Source organism: Elephas maximus, chromosome 11 (genome assembly GCF_024166365.1).
Source record: "Elephas maximus indicus isolate mEleMax1 chromosome 11, mEleMax1 primary haplotype, whole genome shotgun sequence".
NCBI lineage: Eukaryota > Metazoa > Chordata > Mammalia > Proboscidea > Elephantidae > Elephas > Elephas maximus.
Genome location: NC_064829.1, coordinates 106,386,132 through 106,399,452, shown reverse-complemented (window position 1 = coordinate 106,399,452; position 13,321 = coordinate 106,386,132). Strand labels below are relative to the sequence as shown.

The following is a 13,321-nucleotide window of genomic DNA, read 5'->3' as shown; positions in this document are numbered from 1 at the left end:
TAGGCTCACATACCTAGTAGCAGCTCTAACCACCTGGTCATAGGACATGAAAGCTTCAAAGAAGCCAGTAATCAAACTAGCTCACATGACCGGCCTATTCAGGCATATCAAAACAAAACAAAACAAGAAGCTAGGGCACAGTAAGCAAACATAAAATAAATGTAATAACATTGATGGCTCGGGGACAACAGTCAATATCAAATCACATTAAGAGACAGACCATGATGGCCTCAGCAAGCAACCAAAACAAAAAACCAAGGAACCTCCTGGAGGAAGATAAGCTCTTGGAATTACCAGAGGTAGAATTCAAAAGATTAATATACAGAGCTGTTCAAGAGATCAGGAAGAAGATCAGGCAAAATCCAGATCAAGCCAAGGAACACACAGACAAAGCAATAGAGGAAATTAAGGCTGTTATACAAGAGCAAAATGACAAATTTAACAGGCTCCAAGAACCCATAGAGAGACAGCAAATAGAAATCCAAAAGATTAACAGCAATATTTCAGAATAAGGCAACTGAATAGAAAGTCATAGGAGGAGAATTGAGGCAATGGAAGTCAGAATTAGTAAGATGGAAGATAAAACACTTGACACCAATTTATTTGAGGAAAAATCAGATAAAAGAATTAAAAAAAATGAGGAAACCCTAAGAATTATGTGGGACTGTATCAAGAGGAATAACCTACAAGTGATCAGAGTACCTGAACAGGGGGGCAGGAGGGGTGAATAACAGAAAATAGAGAATCGTTGGAGATGTTTTGGCAGAGTTCTTCCCTGATATCATGAAAGATGAGACATTTATTTAAGAAGCTCATCGAACGCCACAGGGTAGATCCCAAAAGAAAGTCACCAAGACATACTATAATCAAACGTGCCAAAACCAAAGAGAGAATTTTAAGAGTGCTGGTGGCATAGTGGTTAAGTACTACAGCTCTAATCAAAAGGTTGTCAGTTTGAATTCAGTAGGCCCTCCTTGGAAACTCTGGGGCAGTTCTGCTCTGTCCTGTAGGGTTACTATGAGTCGGAATCGACTTGATGGCAACTTTTTTTTTTTTTTTTTTAGAGATAAACAAAAAGTCATCTACAAAGGAGAGTAAATAAAACTAAGCTTTGACTACTCAGCAGAAACCATGCAGGCAGGAAGGCAATGGGATGACATATATAAAGCCTTTAAGGAAAAAGATGCCCAGCCAAGAATTATATACAGCCTCTCAAATATCATGGTGAAAATATGGTATTTTCAGATAAACAGAAGCTAAGGGAATTGGTAAAAACCAAACCAAAATTACAAGAAATACTAAAGGGAGACCTCTGGTTAGAAAATCAATGACATCAGATAGTGACCCAAGACTAGAACACAGGAGGGAACAACCAGATACCAACACAAAAAGGGAAGTCACAAAAATAAAGCTAAAACACTGAAAATAGGGAAACAGAGATGTCAATATGTAAAACATGACAACGTTACCACAAAGAAGAGGGACTAAATAATGTAGTCATAGAACTTTTATATGGAGAGAAAGTCAAAACGATATCAAGAAATAAAAGATTGGTTTAAACTTAGAAAAATAGAGGTAAATATTGAGGTAACCACAAAGGAAACTAACAATTCTACACATCAAAATAAAAAAGAAAAACATAAAGACTTAGCAAACACAAAATCGACAACATTAAAAAAGATGAAACTACGTAAAGAAAAACAACTCAGCACAGAAATTAAGTGGAACAAAGCAACGGCATTCTGGGAAGTGGAGTCTGTGTGTGGAATCCAGTGCGGTTTCGCCAAAGCAGTTAGGTCTGTGGAATTCTGGGAAGTATAATCCTGCAACTCCAGCGTTGGCAGCACTTCCACTCCAGGACTCCTTGGTTGCTGCCATCTTTTCCTTCTTGGTAGTGAGTCAGTTCCTAGCATCGCTTACTCTTCGTAGTTTGCCGAACTTACCCTATGACCCCAAAACGCCCAGGCTGTGCATTTAAAGGAGAAGTCGAGACAGGGAGCGGAGGTTTTGAGGGGCTAGGGGGCCGTTTGCGTTCCCTTCGGTGGAGCCTCTTTGCGTTTGGGTCGCTTCATGTGTCCCCGGGTTCTGGTTGGGCTCGGGCTCGTATCCGGGTTTAAGGATCTCCCGGCCTCTGCCCTCCCGAAGCTGCTTCCCTCCACCTTACGACGTGCCACCACTTTCTTGCGGTATAACGTTGGGCGAGTTACTTAATCTCTTTCTGCTTCCAGTTACTCTTCTGCAAAGTGGAGATGTTGTTACCTTTCTAAAGGATTGATTTGAGATTTTTAAAAGCTAGTACAAATAAATGTCTTCACACAGTTCACGGCACGCGGTGAATGGCGGTATCTCGCTAGTACTATTAAGTTTCCTAAGAAGGGTTCAGTTCCATGAAAGCTGTGAATCCGGAGTGGGATCAGAATTCCTAAGTCAGTGACCCTTGTTCTATTCTCTCTGATCCCTGCAGGAAGAAGTCCCAGACCCTTTCTGACTTCTTTTTTTTTTTTTTAAACGAATGGGAAGGTTGCTTTCCTCTGGTACTGGGGCGTTTGGGTGGGGAGGAGGGTGGTGTTAAGCTGTTTTATTGGGGATGAGACCCGACCGTTTACTTCATAGCTTCCTTTCCTTTCCCACCCCTGACTTCTTTTTCCAAAAGGACTGCAGGAAGGTGCAGGGACAGACTCCTTGACTCCTGGCAGCAGGGCTCCAGGTGAGTAAGGCTTGGTGTTCTTCTACAAAAATGTCCACATAAATGGGAGAATGTGTGGGTCCTGTACTAAAGCATGGATAGCAATAATAATTAAGCCTTAGTTGCTAAGTTCTAAGTTGGTTTTGGGTGTCCCTTGAGTCAGTTCAGGCTCATAGCGACCCTGTGTACGACAGAAGGAAACACTGCCAGGTCCAGCGCCATCCTTACAGTCGTTATGCTTGATCCCATTGTTGCAGCCACTGTGTCAGTCCATCTCCTTGAGGGTCTTCCCCTTATCCGCTGACCCTGTACTTCACCAAGTATGATGTCCTTCTGCAGGGACTGATCCCTCCTAACAGCATGTCCAAAGTATGTAAGATGCAGTCTCGCCATCCTTCTAAGGAGCATTCTGGTTGTACTTCTTCCAAGGCAGATTTGTTTGTTCTTTTGGCAGTCCATGGTATATTCAATATTCTTCCATTCTTAGGGCTTTATACAAATTAAGACAGTTAGCCACACAGCCTGTGTGAAGTGGTACTGCTGTTTTCCCTATTTTAAAGATGAGGAGACATCTGTTTTCCCTATTTTAAAGATGAGGAGACAGAGGAAGCATAAATTACTTGTGGCTTAACTCCCAGCTGGTAGGCGGCAGAGCTGGATTTCGAATTTAGGCAGTCTGAGTTGAAATCCTGAGTTTATAACTTTGAAGTATCCTTCAGTCACAGGGAACTGAATGGAACCATGTTACTTATTTCAAATAATACTCATTATTCTTATAAACATATGTCATTGTGGAGAATACAGAAATATATAGAGAAAAACATTTTAATTACCCTTTTCTCCAGATGTGAAGATAGACACGGTTAAAGTTCTAATGTGTTTCTTTTTAGTGATTCTTTGTATATGTTTGTATATTTACTTATTTGTTCACGTTTAAAAAGTTGGTGTCATACCTTCCATAATGTTTCCCCCTTACTTTTTTTAATATGGAAATGTCCAAACCTTGCCAACAGAGAATAGTCTAATGAACTGCCATGTGATATCATTGTCATTATTACATCACTGCTGTTTTTACTAGTATGGCTATATCCTGATTTTTTAATTTTTTACTATGATATCACCCACTAGGATGGTATTATTAAAAACCATAAGACAAATAATAAGGGCTTGTGAGGATGTGGAGGAATTGGAACCTTCACCCATTGTACGTGGTAAGTAAAATGGGGTAACAGTTAATTTTATCTGTGGGCTTTACCTTAATAAAAACATTCGGGGAAAAAAAAAAAACTGCACTAAATTGTTTAGCTGGACCTCCCTTCCCCCAGAATAATTGGAAACAAAATCGAATTATAAATTGGAAGAAGTTGTTTGCAACTTAATTAACAGATAAAAACCAGGTGCCATGTACTTGATTTGTTTAATAGGTAAAGGGCTAATATTACTAATATATATATGTATATATTTAAAATACAAAGAAATTGTAGAGGGAAAAGCAAATTCCAATAGAAAAGTGAGACAAAAATTTTTTTTAGTTTTCGTTTTTCTGTTAGTACACAAATTATTTTATGACATTGGTTAACAACCCAATGACATGTCAACCCTCTCCCTTCTCGACACTGGGTTCCCTATTACCAGCTTTCCTGTCCCCTCCTCCCATCTAGCTCTTCACCCTGGGCTGGTGTGCCCCTTTAGTCTTGTTTTATAGGCCTGTCTAATCTTTGGCTTAAAGGGTGAACCACAGGAGTGACTTCATTACTGAGCTAAAAGGGTATCTGGGAGGCCGTGCTCTCGGGATTTCTCCAGTCTCTGTCAGGCCAGTAAGTCTGGTATCTTTTTGTGAGTTAATATTTTGTTCTGTATTTTTCCCCAGCTCTGTCTAGGACCCTCTATTATGATCCCCATCAGAGCAGTTGGTGGTGGTAGCCAGGTACCATCTGGTTGTACTGGACTCAGTCTGGTGGAGGCTGTGATAGATGTGGTCCATTAGTCCTTTGGACTAATCTCTCCCTTGTATCTTCAGTTTTCTTCATTCTCCTTTGCCCCTGATGAGATGAGACCAGTAGAGTATCTTAGATGGCTGCTCACAGTCTTTTAAGACCCCAGATGGTACTCATGAAAGTAGAATGTAGAACATTTTCTTTATAAACTATGTTATGCCAGTTGAGCTAGATATTCCCCGGAACCATGGTCGCCACAGCCCTCAAGTGAGAAAAATTTGAAGTGAAAATTCACGTAAAATGTAATCATGCCCTTTGAAAATATGTTCCACATCAGTCAAAGGAAATCCAAATTAAAACTACATTGAGGTGCCATTTCTTACCATTACACTGAGAAAATTTAAAAGGCTTAATATCATATTATGCTGGAAAATTTGGGCAAGAAGGTATTCTCATACATTGCTAGGGGGAGTGGAAATTGATATAACCAATATAGATGGAAATTTGAAAATTGCAACAAAAGTACTTACATATTTAAGATTTGACTCTACGAACCTAATTTTATGAATTTATCCTTCAAGATAAATCTTCAACCTGGAGAAAAATGTCAGTGTACAAGGTTATTTATTGCAGCATCATTTGTAATGGGAAAATATTAGAAACAACTTCCATGCCCATAGATAGGTGCATTGTTACATAAATCATGCGATGGCAATTTATGCAGTGGTAGAGAGACCGCACTAATATTGAGTGAAAAAACATTGTCAAAAGCATGCAACCTGTTGTATAAGCAAAAAGGGAGAATAAGAAAATACTTATATCTGATTATAGTATTTATAACAATTCTGAAGAAAGAACTATGAGAGTAATAAACCAGAAGATAGTGAAATGGCTTGTGTGCAGTGGTTAGGTCAAACAGGAAGGCAGTGCTACAGGAATGAGAAAGGAGTGACAGGGATGGAGAGGATGGCGCCTCTCAGAGAATAACTTTTTGTATCGTTTTGATATTTCAAACATGAATAATTTACATAATATAAAATCAAGAATGGAGAGAAAACAAAGTTAAAATCATAATAGCAAATTAATCTAAATGTATTTCAAATGAATAAAATAACCATCCTAAATGGGGAAGCAAGAACAAATTTAAGGACTTTTTAACTCAGTATTTTGATTCTGTATCCTCAATCTAAAAACAAAATGACAAACATTGTGCTCTAGTTATTTGGGTGGTTTTTCACAGTTGCATGAGTTAGTAATTCTGAGATTCTGAGACTGTTTTACGTGTATTTTATGATTTAGCAATTAATAAGTATATGTTGGATAATGGAATTACAAACTTAGGAAGTTGTACACTGGTTAGAATTTGGGTATTATCAGTATGAAAGGTATTAAAAAAATAAAAAACCAAACATGTTGCCATCAAGTCACTTCTGACTCAACAACCCTATATGACAGAGTAGGACTGCCACACAGGGTTTCCAAGGAGCGGCTGGTGGATTCGAACTGCCGACCTCTTGGTTAGCAGCTGAGCTCTTAACCACTGCACCACCAGGGCTCCAAGAAAGATATAGAACTGCAGATATATATGTGGATGTATATATTTATATGTAGTTGTATTTGTACGTGTATACATACACATATTGAGTAACCGAGACAGCTAAGAGGGTATAAATCAAGGATACCTCAGTAGCAATGATCATACCTACCACCCTGTTCTTGTCACTAACTACATTCTCCATTAGGAGGAACTAGGGCTCCTAGAATATATGGCTTATCTCAATATCCATCTTACCAGAATCAGAATAGCTACCTTGGGGCCACAAGAGAACACTGGTGATGGGACCACTGTGTGTAGCTATGTAGTGTGTTCTCTGCACCAAGACTGAAAGGAGTCAAGGGCATCTGGTGTCTATGTCATGCTCTGCTTATCAAGCCTTGAGCAGATGCAGTGTCCCAGACGAAGGAACCCCTTGGGTAATTCACAGTAAGTGTCCATGCAGGTGAGCGACATCGCTGGCCACCTTTTTATGCCTTCATTTTCCTTTCCTAGTTCAGCATTCCCAGAATGTGGCATATCTCAGGATTCCGTCTATCTTCAGAAGTAGGGAGGAAAATGAACATACTCAAGGTGAGTGGGGTTTTGCTCTTAAAATTCCTTTTCACTAGTACTCAGATTGCACGTGAATTTTGCTTTCTTGGAAAGCCTTGAGGAAAACAACATATGATTGAGAATCTGTTCTTTGCCAGGTGCTTCCTTTGCACTTTTTTGGTGACTTTGAATTTTTATTCATTTTTTTATTTTATCATTTTTTTTCCTCAAAAGTAAAAGACTAAATAGAAATGAGCAGTTCCTACACGTTAGTACTGCCTTATTCACTCATTGTCTATATTTTCTCATACTCTTTTCCTCAGATGCCTTATAAACATATTTCTATGCATGATATTAAAACATTTTTTTCGTTTTATTTTGTAAAACATTTGTTTTTTGTGGCTAAATCAATTTCCAGTTACATTGTTGCATTTCTTAGTTTTCAACTACTTGCCATTCATAGGCATTTGGGGACTTAGAAGTTTGATTGTTTAAAATAGGAATACGATGAGATTGTTTTTGTACAAACTTCTTTTTCCCCAAAAATCAATTTTAACAAAATTCTCCTTGTTTTAGTTATCTAGTGCTGCTATAATAGAAATACCACAAGCGGATGGCTTCAACAAACAGAAGGTTATTCTCTCATTGTCTAGTAGGGTGAAAGCAGAGAATACCAGAAGGATGTTTACCTGTGTTTTATTGACTATGCAAAGGTATTCAACAGTGTGGATCATAACAAACTATGGATAACATTGCAAAGAATGGGAATTGCAGAACACTTAATTGTGCTCAGGAGGAAGCTTTACATAGATCAAAAGGCAGTTATTCAGACAGAACGAGGGAATACTGATTAGTTTAAAGTGAGGAAAGGTGTGCGTCAGGGTTGTATTCTTTCACCATACCTATTCAATCCGTATGCTGAGCAAATAATCCGAGAAGCTGGACTATATGAAGAAGAACGGGGCATCAGGATTGGAGGAAGACTCATTAACAACCTGCGTTATGCAGATGACACAACCTTGCTTGCTGAAAGTGAAGAGGACTTGAAGCACTTACTAATGAAGATCAAAGACCAGAGCCTTCAGTATGGGCTGCACCTCAACATAAAGAAAACAAAAATCCTCACAACTGGACCAATGAGCAACATCATGATAAACGGAGAAAAGATTGAAGTTGTCAAGGATTTCATTTTACTTGGATCCACAATCAACAGCCATGGAAGCAGCAGTCAAGAAATCAAAAGACTCATTTAATTGGGTAAATCTGCTGCAAAGGGCCTCTTCAAAGTGTTGAAGAGCAAAGATGTCACCTTGAAGACTAAGGTGCGCCTGACCCAACCCATGGTATTTTCAATCACATCACATGCATGTGAAAGCTGGACAATGAATAAGGAAGACCAAAGAAGAGTTGACGCCTTTGAATTGTGGTGTTGGTGAAGAATATTGAATATACCGTGGACTGCCAAAAGAACGGACAAATCCGTCTTGGAAGAAGTACAACCAGAATGCTCCTTAGAAGCAAGGATGGCGAGACCGCATCTTACATACTTCAGACATTTTGTCAGGAGGGATCAGTCCCTGGAGAAGGACATCATGCTTGGCAGAGTACATGGTCAGCGGAAAAGAGGAAGACCCTCAACGAGGTGGATTGACACAGTGGCCACAACAGTGAGCTTAAACATAACAACGATTGTAAGGATGGCTCAGGACCAGGCATTGTTTCGTTCTGTTGTGCATAGGGTTGCTATGAGTCGGAACCAACTCGACGGTACCTAACAACAGCAACAACAGTCTAGTAGGGTAGAAGTTCATATTCAGTACGTTAGCTCCAGGGGCAGGGTTTCTCTTTTGGCCCTGGAAGAAGGTCCTTGTCATCAGTTTACCCCTGGACTAGGAGCTTCTCAACGCGGGGACCTCGGGTCCAAAGAATGAGCACTCCTGGCTCTTGCCTGATGCTAGTCAGGTCCCCAGGTCTCTCTACTCACTTCTGTCTTTTATATCTCAAAGGAGATTGACTTAAGGCACAACCTAATCTTGTAGATTGAGTCCTGCCTCATTAATATAACTGCAGATAATCCCACCTCATTAACATCATAGAGGTAGGATTTGCAACAGGAGGAAAACATCAGATGACAAAATGGTGAGCAATCAAACAACACTGGGAATCAGGGGCTAGCCAGATTGACACACATTATTTGGGGGGACACAATTCAATCCATAACACTTCTCTTCAGCCAGTATACCACATGTCAAAGTACTTTCTCGTGTGGTACCGTGAGTGCTTTGTAGATAGAATAATTAAATATGGCATAGTACAACAGGGCCCACCTGCTGCTTCACATAAATATCGTTGGGTGTTATCACATAGGAAGACCTGGGTTCTGCTTTTCCATTTCAGAATCATTCCTTGAACATCTTATATTTACTGATCTATTTTTTTCCTTCATGTTTTAGTTTCCTCAAAACAATGCATAACCTTTGTTTAAAACATCCCAAGACATTAGAAGATTTACCAGGCACTTGCGTTCTGTCACTGCATTTACTCCTCAGAGCAGCTTAGTGAGGTTGTGCTTGGCCTTTCTTCATTTTAAACATGTGAAATATGGGAAGCCTGCTCAGGCTCCCACAGGAAAGCAGGGGTCAGGAGAATTAGACATTATGTTCAAGTAAAAGAGGAAAGAGAAAGCATTCTCTTTTTATGGACCTGCGCCCGGTAGGGTGGGTGTCTTTAGTGGCATCCTGTGTGATTTCTGCAGATGCCACTGCTCCGCCCCTGGCTCCGCCTCACTGTCTACCTCCTCAAGTGCACTGACGCTCACAAATCCTGCCAGACAAGTACAGTGATCAGCCCAGTTGTTTGACAAAAATTTTTAATTCTTCTATCACAAAAGACATTATACAGTGTTACAAGAAAGAGTAACAACATGGTGTGGAAATATTTACAATATGTATATTAGAACAAGACATAAGACTTATTTTAGAACCATTACAGAGTCCCAGGATAAGGAAAAATATTAATAGGAATGTAGACATAAGGCATGAGCAGACATGTTAAAAAGGAGAAATATAAATGGTCAATGAATATATGAAAAGATGAATGTATTCATTTATAATTGGATAAATGAAAATTATAAAAGTAGTTCTTACTAATTAGATCACTGAAACAATAGAAGTATTTTCAACCTGCTTTGCCATTTTATTTAGAGCCAAGTATACTGTCTTGAAAGATGAGTGAAGAAGGAAGAAAATCTGTGATGGCATTGATTACAATGTAAAATGTGCTTATTTTCTGACATTCTAATGTTCACTTGAAATTTATTTTAAATAATCAAAAAGGAAAGGAAGATATACAGAAATTGATATTCTGCATTTTAGAAAGTATTCTGTTTTATTTTTGGTGAAAATACATGCAGGAAACCCCACTCCCATTCAACAGTTTCTGGACATAGTGATCACTGACATTGGTTACTGTCATGGATTGAATTGTGTCCCCCAAAAATATGTGTATTAGTTTGACTAGACCATGATTCTCAGTATTGTGTGTGTCCACCATTTTGTCCCCTGATGTGATTTTCCTATGTGTTGTAAATCCTATCACTGTGATGTTAATGAGATGGATTAGCGGTAGTTATGTTGATGAGATATAAAAGAGAGAAGCAAGCGGAGAGACAGAGGGACGTCACACTGCCAAGAAAGAAGCACCAGCAACACAGCGCATCCTCTGGACCCAAGGTCCCTGTGCTGAGAAGCTTCTAGTCCAGGAGAAGACTGATCCCAAGGACCTTCCTCCAGAGCCAACAGAGAGAGAAAGACTTCCCCTAGGAGCTGATGCCCTGAATTCAGACTTCTAACCTACTAGACTGTGAGAAAATAAACTTATCTTTGTTAATGCCATCCACTTGTGATATATCTGTTATAGCAGCCCTAGATAACTAAGACAGTTACATTCTTCAAGCTGTGTCGACATTCTCCTTGCTTTTATTTTAGTTGTTTTACTCCCATTGACATAAAGTCCCTGTGCTCCAACCTTCTCCTGTATGCTTTACAATAGCTGCTGTCTGTTTTGACTTATGAAGCAATTTTTTAAAAGAACCCAATACTCACTGGTGACACTCTTTACTTTTTTAGTTAAACTGTTGCTTAGTCTAAAGTTGACTTCAGGGGATAGTATCACTTCAAGGTTTGAAGAGTAACTTAGGGCAATAGTCTCGGGGACTCATCCAGCCTTAATAGGTCCAATAAGTCAGTAACTCATTTTGCTTTATGGCTGAATAGTATTCCATTGTATGTGTGTACCATGTTTTGCTTATCCCCCATACGTTGAGGGGCACTTAGGTTCTTTCTACCTTTTTGCTGTTGTAAATAGTGGATATTCTGCATTATTTAGAACTGGTAAATAAAGATATCAGTTCTGTGGTGCAAATGACTTTCCTGGCTACCTGAATTAAATCAAACATCACAGGTTCATGAGCCCACAGTCCTCCACAAAACTACTCATACTTCAGACACCTGCAGCAAACATGGCACCAACCTCACTTTTGACCAACTAATTACAAATTCTGTGATTCTAACTACTCTGTTGCTTCAGTAATATGTTAAAATATCTCATACAATTCAAGTCTATACTTAAAATAACAGTTCTCTTATAGGATAAACTTTCAAATCAAACCCAGCCAAAGGGAAAGAGGCATAGGGTGAGGTATAGAAATATACTCATGAGGAATCTTCCCTTGTCCCAAAGACAGTCCACACTCCTGGCGTATCCACATGTAACAGTATGAAGAATATTGTCAACCATGGAAGCTCACCTATGTTTGTTGTCTGGGATGCTTGTTGGGATTTCTTTAACCCACCCAACCGAGTGCCGTCGAGTCGATTCTGACTCATAGCGACCCTATAGGACAGAGTAGGACTGTGTTATAGAGTTTCTAAGGAGCACCTGGCGGATTCGAACTGCTGACCGTTTGGTTAGCAGCTGTAGCATTTAACTACTACGCCACCAGGGTTTCCTGGGATTTCTTTACATAGGCATAAATGATTAAATCAAGGCCACATGATTGAACTCAACATCAAGTGACTCTCGTGTCCTGGAAGTTGGGCTGGTATCATGTGAGTCAAAGGTGCAAACCGCTGATCACATAGTTGGTCTTCTGGTGTGTCCATTCCCCATCCTGAGTCTTGTTAATATAAACTACCTGGTGTGGTCCCAGAGGGCCATCAGGAATAACAGTGGAAATTCCAAGGGCTTAGTATCTACCTGCCAGGAGCCGGGGACATATGCTGACCAAATTCGTGGTTTCCCTCTTGGGTTTCATACCTGGAATATTATGCAGCCATGAAATGGGTTAAAATAGGTAACACTTATGATAATAATTCAAATAGTAATAGCTGTCATGTATTGCGTACTTATTCTGAACCACAAACTGTTACAAGTGATGTATATACATTTATATGTTTTTTTATGTGTATATTTCTTTGTTTATCTTTGAAAGAATCTTCTAATGCACAAAGCTGTATACAAATTTGAAACTAAGGTATGTGGAGAACTAGTTGAAGGTCACCTGACAAGCAACGGACAAATCACTGGAATATGGCCTCAGGCATGGTAGCTATAACTAGTGCATTGAATGTTGGAATTTATGGATGTGGGTTGTACCTTCAGAGTTCAGGGGAGGCAGTACATACCTGTCCAAGACAGGTTACCAGAAGCTTACTAGTCTGGAAGACATAAAAGAAAATTTTACCAAAGTGTGTGTGTGATAGGAGGGTGGTAAGTGCTATCAAATACTGTTGGAATTAAATTGCTAAGCTTTTCTGAGGCAGTTGGCAATATGAATCAAAAAGTAAACCATGTATGTCCCAGCATGCAACATTTAGAGTTCTAGGGGTTTGAGGGCACCAAGTAAAAATACAAGGGCTTTCATTCATTGTCACTCTCTGGGTGAAACTAGGGAAAATCCATGTATGTGATTAGCAGGATAGAAGGAGAAAGTCTGGGAGATCTACACATTGACTCACATTCCCCTAAATCTGTAACAATTTCCCACCATCCTCCCAGCTTTTTCAAGTTGGTGATAGTTCTAAGACAGGGTAAACTTGTGCTTGATGTTGTAGGAAGCAGTAACATTCAAGGACGTGGCTGTGGTCTTCACTGAGGAAGCGCTGGGGCTGCTGGAGTCTGCCCGAGGAAGCTGTACCAAGATATGATGGTTGAGAACTTCAGGAACCGGGTCTCTGTAGGTGAGAACAGCAACTCTCAGGAGTGTCTCTAAAATGCTCAGATTTTCAAGGCTTTGAATGGTCATGGAGTGGTCACCTGAGTTTGGGAAACTGGCTCTCCTACCAACAAGTATTCATGAAATAAAATAGAAGGAAGAAACACATTGCAGCACAGACATAAGTAGTGTGAGAGCCAATGTGAGAAAGTAGACATTGACTTTGAGGTAGGTCAACCTATACATAATACGTATTTATGCATATTTGTCTAGATCTTGAAGTAAATGGCATTTCTTCAACTGTGTCGTCTTAAAAAAACGTTTATGAAATACTGCTTGTGCTTACTTGATGAGTATGCAGTAGGAATAGAAAATTCCAGTAAATTGTACCTGTA

The 13,321-nt window shown here is 39.6% G+C and overlaps 1 pseudogene; it reads left to right on the top strand.

The window, feature by feature from the left end:
- Window positions 1-13,321, top strand: part of LOC126085104 (zinc finger protein 234-like) — a 43,459-nt pseudogene that overhangs the window by 14,942 nt on the left and 15,196 nt on the right.